At 42.0% G+C, this 11,459-nt stretch overlaps 1 protein-coding gene across 3 annotated transcripts in view; it reads left to right on the forward strand.

Moving 5' to 3' along the window:
* dnajc24 (DnaJ (Hsp40) homolog, subfamily C, member 24) overlaps positions 1-8,701 on the forward strand; it is a 47,179-nt gene extending 38,478 nt beyond the window's left edge. Inside the window, exons 6-7 of one of the 3 annotated variants that reach the window (XR_005007130.1) lie at positions 4,769-4,865; positions 5,030-5,163. The gene's annotated coding sequence lies outside the window, so the exon portion shown is untranslated. Of the gene's footprint in view, positions 1-4,768; positions 5,170-6,174 lie in introns of those variants that run through there. The other 2 variants (XM_036568105.1, XM_036568104.1) reach the window with 2 other exon arrangements.
* Positions 8,702-11,459: the final 2,758 nt, after the last annotated feature.

Below are 11,459 nucleotides of genomic sequence, written 5' to 3' on the forward strand. Positions count from 1 at the left end.
TTTTTCTTTGGTTGTTTGTTGAATTTTATGGTCGTGATATTCGTCTCACTGAGCGCGGAAGGTGAAATATGCCTAAATATGTTTGTGTATGTGTGTTTGTGTGGTGGGGGCTGTTGGATTGCAGGCTGCACTGTGCCTGTGTGTTCATTGTTTCTTTGTTTATGACAGGAGACTGTGTCAGAGAGCCAGAGGTTCGCTGCCCAACCCATCATCCAGCTCACTCAACTGGCACTAACACTAACAGCCCTCAGTACAATCCTGGACTGCTGTGCATGTGTATGTGTGCGAGTGAGGGAGAGAGAGAGAGAGAGCAGGAGAGGGTGATCGCTGCGCATTCGGTAGCGTTAAACCAAACCTTCACCTTGTAGCGCTTACATGCAGCATCCTAAATCCTCTCAAACGCCATCAAAAGCAGAAACAAATGCAGCTTCTTGCTAAAAACGCTGTAACCTGTGCCTTAGCTTAACCTCACTGATGCTAACAGAGAAAGAAAAGAGTGAAAGTTGGACGCAAGCGTTGAATTTAAAAGCCTATTTACACGTTTGTTGTGAAAGCAGTTGCCAGAGGGGAGTCTGGCTGCGATCGCGTCCCCGATGTGAGCGACACTGCTGGAGCCCAGGACCCTTGAGTGCCCTCCCATCCCCCACCCTCAAACCCATTGCAAGCCCAGACCTGCCTGAACCTGACTTAAAAATAACCCCAGATTGTTAATCACACAAGCGCAACCCCCTCCTTCACCCAAACCCACTCTGCACCCTCCCTTGTGTTCATTATGTTGACCCCATCACTGGAAAGGCCCCCATGTGTCTGCTTCTAAATGTTCTCATGTCATTCAGATTGGCACACACAGGCTTTCTGTGACTTGCGAGGCCAGTGTTGTTTTGTAGCTGCGTGTCCCAGGGGGGTAGCTAGCAGATAATCGGCCATTAACTGTAAACTGAAAGTTGGACGTTGAAGGGTTTAGTCTGACTAAGCCATCTTTGGCTGCGAGGTCCAAATTTGCCATGAGCCAGACTGCTAATTGGTTATTGGCCATCAGTCATGCTGCTGATTGGTAGCTGCTTGGAGTGCGATGTAGTGATGATTGTGATAATTGGGAAGAATTACACTGTGTATCCTTCAGAAGCCTTTACCGCAGCTGAGCAGTGGAGTTCATTTCTTGCCCCCCTGTTGGGTTCCAGAAACACACTGCCCTCTGCTGTTATCTAGCCGTCAGATTTTTTTCACTAGTCCTGGTACCAGATGCATTGAGTTCTGCGAGAATGTCTGGATACTAGAGCAAATTACTTTGGAACTGAGTTTAGTGGTATGTAAATGGTCAGAATGGCTCCCATCATTTGTTTCTCAGCATAAAGCTCAAATTTTCACTGACTGGATCAGGGGTTCACATTTTCATGCCAGGATCCAAATGCAGATCCACCAAAGATGCTGTGAAGTGAGATAAGACTCATCAGAAAGTCCTTATGTTTTGAAGTCCACTTTTGCACAATGTTACTGGTTTTTACATTAACAAACATAATAACATACCAGCAGGATGCATTTTTTTTCTCTGTTGTTGGCAGGTCTTTTGCCGCTCATCCTCGCGGATTGGATTGAAAAATGTTCAAAATTAAAGCTGCACTGTGTAAGTTTTGGAGATTTGGAGACCTCTCTGGTGGAAATGTGAAATTGCACACAATGTGTGGAAGAACGTTTTGTAACGTGGGTTGTGCTTCAGACCCCTTCCCTGAGTGGACGAATCTAATGATTGTAAGTGCGTTGAAAGTGTATTCAATGAGAACTCAGTCAAAACTTGGAGAAGGACAAGTCTTCTGAGGATGTGAGTGAATTGTCTACTACTGTCCTCATATCTTCATCAGTATAATGTTGATTTTGCATTTGAGACCTAAACATCGAGCCAGACCTTCTTTATGAGCCTGTGCGTGTGACGTGGTCCAATCAGACACCTCTGACTTTAAATGATTATTTCATGCTTTACAGGGTGACTCGCAGCAGCTCACGCTCACCATATTTTGGCCTGTTTTTGTTTTTCATGACTCAGTAATGCTGCTTCAATCACTCGTACATAAAAAAAATCGTACAAAGTGCAGCTTTTAGCCGATAAGCTCCACTCATCAGGATGTGGAGGGCACATTAGACGAAGATACTCATTAATTGACAATAGTCGATGGTGAACAACTTATTTTAATCTAGAAATATAGTGTTGGGGTGTTCAAAGCCCTTGCTAACACTGCTAATGTTTACAAGAATGAAGCTTGCTGGACTTTTTCTCCCTGTCTTTCTCTTCCAAAAAGAAGCACAATAATTTCCGCTCCTTCTCTGTTTTGTCACAGTTTTCCTTGCAGTTCAGCCGTGGATTTATTTGTAGAATACGCTCTGCTGTCTGAAGGCACCCTTAGAGTATAAAAATAATATGAATACACTGGTTTGTTTAGTATTTGGACGTGACCCATTCAGCTCTCTTCAGTATGAAAACATTAATGCATTTCATTAAGAATTATTTGGATATTATCTCTTCTTTGAATTTGTTTTGATCCATGTTGTCAGGCTAGCAAGCTCTGCAATCTCTGTAGCATAACCATCACTTGCTGCTTCACAGAGAACTGATGGATGCACAAATTGTGCCCGAATGGCTTGTCGCAGTGGACAGTTTTCAACAGTTTGTGATGTGATAGCACTGCTGGGGTGCTGGGATGGCATATGTGCAAAACTCAAAAATGAATATGCCTATGCGTTTGCATCAGGAATACTACTTTAACTGCGGTTAGCCCACTGCACCCTGCACAAATTAGGCTAAAGCAAGCTCGGTTACACCAAAAGCAATGTGGTCAGCACGGCTGAAAGTTATGTTTTGTAAGTGAGTGACAAACAGGAGTAGTTTGCATTTCTACTAGCAAAAAAAAAGCAGCAGAAAAATAGCTCTGAAGCTTTTAATGCTGCGACCGTGCGGCCTTTTCATTGTCAGTCACAAAGCATAAAAGACCACATTGCTAACTCAGAAAAGCTTTGCAAGTAGCACCAATGTGATGCAGACACAGCGTAGTTCCCAGTTCTGGTCTTGAATGAACTTCGTAGCTTATATCTCCGCTCTACTACAAGTCTGAATAATCCATCCCTCAAAAACACCACTGCAGCAAGCAGTGTTAGCTAGCCTGCTAAATGTTTGGTGACATAGCAAGGACATCTGTTTTACTAAATTTCAAAATGATAATTAATATTAATGGATACGTTTGAGTCTACCCGAACTGAAGCATGTCAGATTAATTCAACTCAATAAAACAAACACTGCAACTTTGTTTAAAGTTTTCGATCCCTGTTTTTATCCCCACCTCACTCCCAGTGTAGCTGCAATTTGCTAGAAAACATTACTGACATCCCTCAAGAAAGAGGGCTGATTTCACAGTGGTGGGTCAGTGGATCTAGGCGATATTGTATCACTTGGAATTGAAGGCTACTGTTGGCCTAATGTCCAGTGGCAGCAGTGAACTAGTTACTGTGCCTAGTTGCTGAAACAGTTTGCGAATTGTTGAAGCTCTTGTCAATGCAAAACTCATCACATGGTTAAGATATATTCCATAATTCTGTCTCAAAGACCGGTTTACTGGCGTAGTTTGTAGTTATAAAGGGAGCCACATTGCACAAATGCTCTAGAATCAGTTTGCGCTAATAATGGACTTTTAGAAAGTCTGTACAGTTGATTTTTGTACTTATTATCATGGCTTTCTTTGCCAAATCTAGTTCTGGTGGAAGTGAGTTCTTGCAACTGACCAGAAATTGTTTCTCCATCTTATATAGCACTCTAAGCTGACCAGCTACAGTGCATTTGTGATTAGTTCCAGGGCCAACTGAGGACATAACATGGCCAGACTGAGGGGAATTCCACAATTTTTTTCTAAATTTCTGTGTAATTTCATCGTTAGGATGTAAACAAAGTCATCCTGAGTGGTTCGATGTGAAATGGTTCATTGCAGAGAAACCTACAGACTCCGATGTCTTTACAGTGGTGGCTCAGGAACCAGAGGTCGCATCTACAACACAGATATACACATTTTATTTCCTATCCAAACCCACCAGTGAACCTACACGTCTTCCGAGTTTGTTTATGTATTATAAAACGATGTCACAGACATCAGTCAGCATATTCATAACCATTTTATGTAACAACTTAATGTGAGGGAGCTTTTACTCTGGTTCACTATCAAAAATTAGGACTCTGTTCTCTAGAACTGAGAATTTTACATCAAACCACACGAAAATTACTTTGTTTACATCTTGATGATTTTATTATCCAGAATTTTTTTTTTTAAATGGGTAGAATTCCCCCTCAAGCTGGAGTTTCTATGAACCATTTTGAGGATGGAACTTGTCTCATGCCAGCTTCTACTTCACAATAGTTGTCAACACATGTATAAGAGGATCTTCTGCAAACTCTATAAAGTACTGAAAAATCATGTCATCTTATGATTGTCACATTTCAAAGTTTATAGGGATATTTAATCACAGCAAGTGGCTGATGCCGTCGCTAGCACTGATGTGTTATCGTGATTGCAATGTTTAGGTTTGCTATCATTCCCGAGAAAGTCCTCGTGAGACAGCTTTAGAGGAATCAGGCTGAAAATGTGTGGTGTAAAAAGCCATCTCCCCTTTGAACTCCAGAATGACGTCTTGTCTGCATGTTTTTAGAGCTTTAGTTATGGATAATAAGCTCTTCCCTTTTTTCCTCCATCTCTCTCTCTCTCTCGTCTCTCCTGGTGATGGAATTAACTAGAGGCAAGCAGAGCGGAAATCACTGGCGGCCTTTCTGAATGACGTCCCAGAGATGGGAACGGATTAGTGCCCTCTCTCTCCGCCCGTTACAGCACCAGGTGGCTTTTTTTCACTCGCAAAGGTGTTACACTTAATCTCATTACACTGCTGCTAAACCTCACAGACCTCAAAATTATCACCCCCACCTCTCTCTCTCTCTCTCTCTCTCTCTCTCACCCCTATCCCCACCCCTCCCTCTCTTCCCATCCTCTCTCTTTCCAAGTCACTGGAGGTGGCTCCACCTGAAAGGAGAGAGAAATCGGCAGGGCAGCTGCTGTTTTAGCTGCCGCCGCTGACTCACAGCGAATGCCAATCCTGATCCAATTTCACCACGCTGGTGGCCTCTTATTCCCCCGTCCAATAATGTATCTGCTGGAAAAATCCCACTGCTTCAAACCAAGTCTAATCCTAGCTGGAGACCTCAATCTCATCCTTACCTCCCCAAAAAATTATATATATATATATATAGGGAGAGGGAGAGAGATTTTTTGTTGTTTTTCAGGGAAATTTCCAATTATATAGCTATTTATCTGGACAGTAAATGTTTGTTTTGTGATTTATGTATGTTCATGTGTTCATTATTCAGTGACTGTTTATATATATATATATATATATATATATATATATATATATATATATATATATATATATATATACATATTTGTTGGAACAAAACAAATCTCCAAAATGATAAAATGATAATTTTTTCCAAGTCATTTTCGGCTGTTTCTTTTGGTCCATTCATTGTGAAATATGTATATACACACACACACATACAGTGCAGATATTACCCAACATTGCAGTGTTGTGGGTTCAAATGCCAGGAGTACCTGGTTGTGCCCTTAGGTGAGGCACTTAAACCCCTACTGCCCCAGGTGGTGCTGCTCCTCTGGCGATACTGTGCTGCTCCAAGATTGGGCGTAGTTAGGCAGCAAAATAACAGATTTCCCTTGTAGGACCAATAAAGCACAAAACAAAACAGACCATCAGCTGATATAATCTTATTACATCAGCTTACCTTAAAATTACATTAAAAAAGAATTGTTTTTCCTTCTCCTGTAAAATTACCATTTCAGAGATTTGTTTCCTTACTGTCGCACTGACACGTATGTGTACACATATATATATAGTATACAAGTCATTTGATATATACGTCATATAAGTCATTTTGAGCCGTTCCTTCTGTTCCATTCTGCATGAATTTATACACAATGTAAAGAGAAAAAGGTTTTTTCAAATTATGTCAAAAACTGAAAAATGACAAAAATGAACATTCGAGGTTTTTGTCCGACAGCAGCGAGATATATATATCCCATTTCTCTCTCCCCCTCCCTCTCCCTTTGTCTATATATCTATCTCTCTATCCAGTTTACTGGACTCCTGGGAGCCAGCCTCTGAGTCCCCCATCTCTTCAAAAGGATAGAGCCGGGATCACACGACATGACCTCCAGCACCTTGATATCACAATATTGCGATCCTTGGGGCATTGGGACATAGGTGCGGATTAAGACTTTGCATAATAAGATTACACGCTGGCTGAATGATATCAAGGGAGGATCCATATGTGGCAGGCTGCCTCTCTGTCGCCAGATCAGTGACGGGTGGTACGGCTCACAGTGAGGGCGGGGGTCCTAAGAGGGGCTGCTGGAAATCAAGCAGGATTCAGATCACGAACAAGCTGGTCATTCGCAGCCGAGGCGCTATCACTCGCTGCACCTCCATTACTCCATGCAGGGTTCCACATATGAGGGGTTAAATCCCATTGGCCTGATTGTGTCTACCGGGATTTTGCTACATGCTATTGTGAATCTACTGATCACAAATAGAGTGCAGATGCTAGATGAGTCCCGCTGACTGATCTTTCAAATGCAAGGAAGCTTTCAAAGAAATCCCTTTTGCTTTTGAGGTTTGAACGGTAGAAGTGTTGGGATGCTTGAATTTGCTAGCAAACAAAAGTCCCATCAGTGCCACTGTCTTTTTAAAGGAATGCCACTAAGAAACATGCCAGCATCTACATTTGTGGAGCAGGAATTACTGACTAGAGGACTTACAAAAGGAGCTAGAGTGATAGTTGATCTGAAAGGCTGATGGAAATGTTTTTTGTTCTTGGAATACCTCGGATACCGTCATCCAACTGTGATGCCTGCCTTTCACTCAAGAATCCCATTATCCACTCCCCATCTCAGCTCCGTATTCTGATATAATGCTCGGACAAGACATGGACTTCTCTCTGCATCGCATTGGCATCCTAGGGGAAAAGACCAAGGGCAGGGATGCTTAGCAGAAGTTCGAGGCCCACTGCCGTGTGTGGGGAAATTGCGGAGTCAGTCAGTGGGATGAGATCGATAAACAGGGGCAGGACACGGAGCTCAGGCTGTCCTAAATGACTGAGCGAGTACAGTGTGAGTGTGCTGGCCACTCAGACACTGTGGGAAGCTGGGGGGAGCTGTAAAAGCACAGAAGCAGGGGGTCCTGAATTGAAAACACACCTACTAGTGTTAAACAATGGCCTTCTCAGTAGCGATCAAGCACAAACTTCTCCATTTGCTAACAACGGCTTTAGTGTTGTGCAGGGAGAAGGTTATTGTTTGCTGTGTTAACATGTCTTTTGGACCCTCTTGGAGTTTAAGGAGGAGGGCAGGTGGACCTGGTGCTAAAAGATACCATGAGATTTGGAAAGCCCACCTGATCCAGCTGGGGAAATTGTTTCGGATAAAGCAGGCTTCACTGCTAAGCTACAATCTTATTCATCTGAGGCATTAACTTCTTGATATCTACCAAAAAGGGTCAGTATCGCCATATGTGACATACATCCCTCCCTAAAGGATTTCCCCAGCCTGCTAATCCTGCTGCTTAATAAACATAATATCTTTTATCGGTGTCGATCGACACCCCCTTCCATGCACCCACTCGATGAGGGTCGTGGCCTGCGATCACAAAATGTGTGTCACCTGCTCATTCTATATCAAAGCCCCCTGCCTCTTATGCAAATATGGTGAGATAGGGCCTTAGATCAGCGTACCAGTCTCCCTGGTTCCATTTCCCCCAGCGTTTGAGCTGCTGATAGCAATCAGCGCTAAACAAGCGTACCACATCACAGACTCAAATTAGCAAAACATGGGAGGAGAGGTCCAGGCAGCTGCCAGCCAAAGAGGATTAGAGGAGTCCCCCAGTCCCTCAGCCCCAACTCACAAATTACATATGATAATCAAGCGACAGCTCCGCAAATGGGATGAAGACGGTGATTTAGAAACACTGATCTGTGTTATCAGTGCCGGGTGGCATCTTTAAATTGGGATGTTTTTGATTATTAGGGGAGATCATTGCAGTTTTGATTGGTCATTTGTTTATGAGTTACAATGAGCAGCGTAATGTGAGATCTGAGCTTTGACAAGGCCAGAAAAACCTGTGTTTATTTAGTAACTCAAGACTGCTAGTTCTTCTGGATTAGCATATCTAGTGAATCGTGGTGTAATGTGCAGTGTTTTGCCATAAAGAGTATCAATATACATTGATCGTCCTTCATTGAAGAAGAGCTCCACTAGTTTTTCAAAGCAAGTATAATTCAGTTATTACGATGTGGAGCGGTATGAAGAGAAATGGTTCATCGTAGAGAAACTTCCTGATTGTTTTTTACGGTGGTGGTGATAGGAGTCAGGGGTTGTGTTGTCTGTAAAACACAATGAAGCCATTTTGTTTACAAAAAACCACCAATGAACCTACACGTTTTTTCTATGTGTAATGCTTGTGATTCTTAAATAGTGGCAAATATGGAGGGGGGAGTTCCTTTGGGAACTATTTTGCCTTAGACCACAATGAATAAAAGGCTTTAAAAAAAATGGCCAAATCTTTATCTCAAAACTGTCAAGTTTCCATTGACTTTCTGGGCAAATTGCAAGTGATAAAAAAAAATGAAATAAAATTGTGATTTTTACTATCCAACATCTTTTTTCCATCAAACTGACTTTTAGGGATAAAAAAATGCCTTACATAATGATGTAATTTCCTGTTTAAAAGTTGTATTTGACATGTTTCCAACTCTAATTTTATGTATGTTAGAACTTATGTATCACTGGCTTCCCTCATGTTTCCATAATCTACGGATTTTATTCATTTTATTTTATTACTTTTTAATTATAGTTATTTTTCCATCAGAACCATCACACAAAAGACATTTTTTACCAACTATTTACAAAAAAATTAAATGGGGAAAAAAAGTTTTGCTGACATCCATATTTTTAAAAAAATATTACTGACAATTTACATTTCCATAGCCTACTTCAGCAAATTGCTGCTGTCGGGACAAAACCTCATATCTTCATTTTTTGGTGTTTTTGAGTTTTTGACATAATTTGAAAATACCTACAGTCCTTTACATTGTATATAAATTTCATGATGAATGGACCAAAAGAAACGGCCCAGAATGACCTAGAAAAAATTCTGGTTCCATTGACCTGCATTAAAAGTAAAGTAGGTTTTTTCCTTCTCCTGTAAAGTTAGCATTTTGGAGATACAAGGTTCTGTTCCAGCAACAGTGAAACATCGTGAAGCCTTAAAACATTTTTCCGTAAAAAATCCTTTGGATGGAAGCGTAGCTTATGTTGCTTTTAGAGACATTAAACAGATATCTGGTTCCTCAGCTCCACTGTGAACTCAATACGTTTTTCTGCAGCAAAGCATTTCACACCAAACCGCTCTGAATAACTATGTTTACATCTTAACATTTTTATTATGCAGTGAAAAATAAATGTGCAAAATCAGTGGAATTCCTTCTCAGTTCTAGAGAAAGTTGTCTACGTTTCTGTTTTCTCTTGAAAACATGTTGTGGAAGCAAAAACTATATTATACAGCCATTTTCATATATTCAGAATACATATTAGTAACAATTTTACATGCATGTTTACAAAATTACATTGTATTCAGACGTTAATGCAAGTCATCTGAATGTTCTAAAAGGTTTTTATTTCTAATTAACACTCTGTTTTCACTGTTGCAGACAATCTCCCTACCTGGTTTGCACTGATATTACCTTTGCGTTTCTTTCTAACAAAGGCCTGTCAAACAATTCACATCAAAAGCTCTCGTTTATAGTACGCCCAGCTGGCATCCAAACAAAGTTGCCTGCTAATTTCCTCTGAGGTGGCTTCGACTTCCCTCCCACCTGTTAACAGGTGAGAAGCAGAGGTGGAGGTGGCTTCCCTGGTGGCTGCCACACAAACAGCCTAATTCAATAAGGTGATGTCAGTGTTAGCTGAAGCTTATCTGCTGAGTTCACGCGGGCTACAGTCTGGGAGTTTGCACAGTGCTCGGGGTGAACGAGGGGAAAGCTGACACCTGCCTTTCCACTCCCTAAAGGAAACACAGGACAGGCTTCACCTGCCCAACAAAAATTGTGCCACTTTAAGCAAGGCAGATTGCTCGAATAAGGTGTGGTCCACTGAAATAGACTCCTTTTTTAAATGTCCCATATGGGTGCCTGACCTAGAAAAGGTCGCTGACCTAGAGAGTCACCAATTAAAGACAATGTTCCTCACATTTGCTGTATCGTAAAGTCTATCTGCACTTCATGCTTTGGTAAATGATTCACTTTGAGCTTGAAAATCGCTCGAAATCGCGGTGCGCACCCACAGTCGCGAGGCGGAGCACCAGACTGTTTGCACTTTCACTGCAGCTCACAAAAGTTGCAACATCTTGGCTCTCCATTGTACAGCCAGCCAGGAGTTTATTCCCAATGAAAAGCAATGGGAGAGGAGAGAGCAAAAGCCTCTTGTCTTAAGAAAGGGCTTTCGCCACAATTGTTGAAATGACTGATCTGTGGCCTGCACTGTCATCATTACCCCCCATGAGAGAGGCACCCAGCCCATAAAACAATCCACTGAGGGCTAATGGCTCCTGCGCATTTCATTTGTAAGACACTATAGAAAGTCTACGACAATAGGCTCCTTCTTGAGCGGGCCCATCTGGGTGCCTCTTAGATCCTTTGAAAAGCACGGAGGGTCGCTGACCTAGAAAGTCATCAATAAAAGACAATCCTTGGGAGGACAAATTGAAGAGCGGGGGGATCTCTCGTCCGTGCGAGGCTCAGTCGCGGGTGTGTGGGTGAAGCAGGCCGGCCGTGGGTGGCGCACTCTGTCGCTCACGTCTAAATCTGAGGTCAGGCGTTTGTAAATTTAACCCACTAGAGGTCTGTATGTGAGTGTATATGTATGTATTTATTTATTTACACAAAGATGAGAAGGTAAAACACAAAATGTGGCCTGTGCAAACGTTATTTTTTCCCCATGTGTTCAGCTCAGCAAATACAACAAATGTGCACTAGCATTGGCAGAAAATAGCTCGGTAGAGGATCCATTAACTTATTCTCACTTAGAAAATCAACAAAACATGTAAATTGACTCAGGGGTGTTTGAACTTTTGCATTCGACTGTACGTAGGGCTTTTACACGAAGCTAATTTGCAGCCCCAGGTGCTGGTTAGGCTTTTAAAACAGGCCTTCTATGCTTTGTTTTGGCTATTTTTGAAACTGGACCATGCAGTGGCACTTTGATAGTGCCAAGCTTTTTCTCAAAGGAATGTCCGAAATTCCATCAGTTCCTTGCAGCTGATCCAGAACGCAGCAGCACTGCTTGTCTTCCATCTTCACACATGTCACT

The sequence above is a fragment of the Colossoma macropomum genome, unplaced genomic scaffold (genome assembly GCF_904425465.1).
Source record: "Colossoma macropomum unplaced genomic scaffold, Colossoma_macropomum, whole genome shotgun sequence".
Lineage (NCBI taxonomy): Eukaryota > Metazoa > Chordata > Actinopteri > Characiformes > Serrasalmidae > Colossoma > Colossoma macropomum.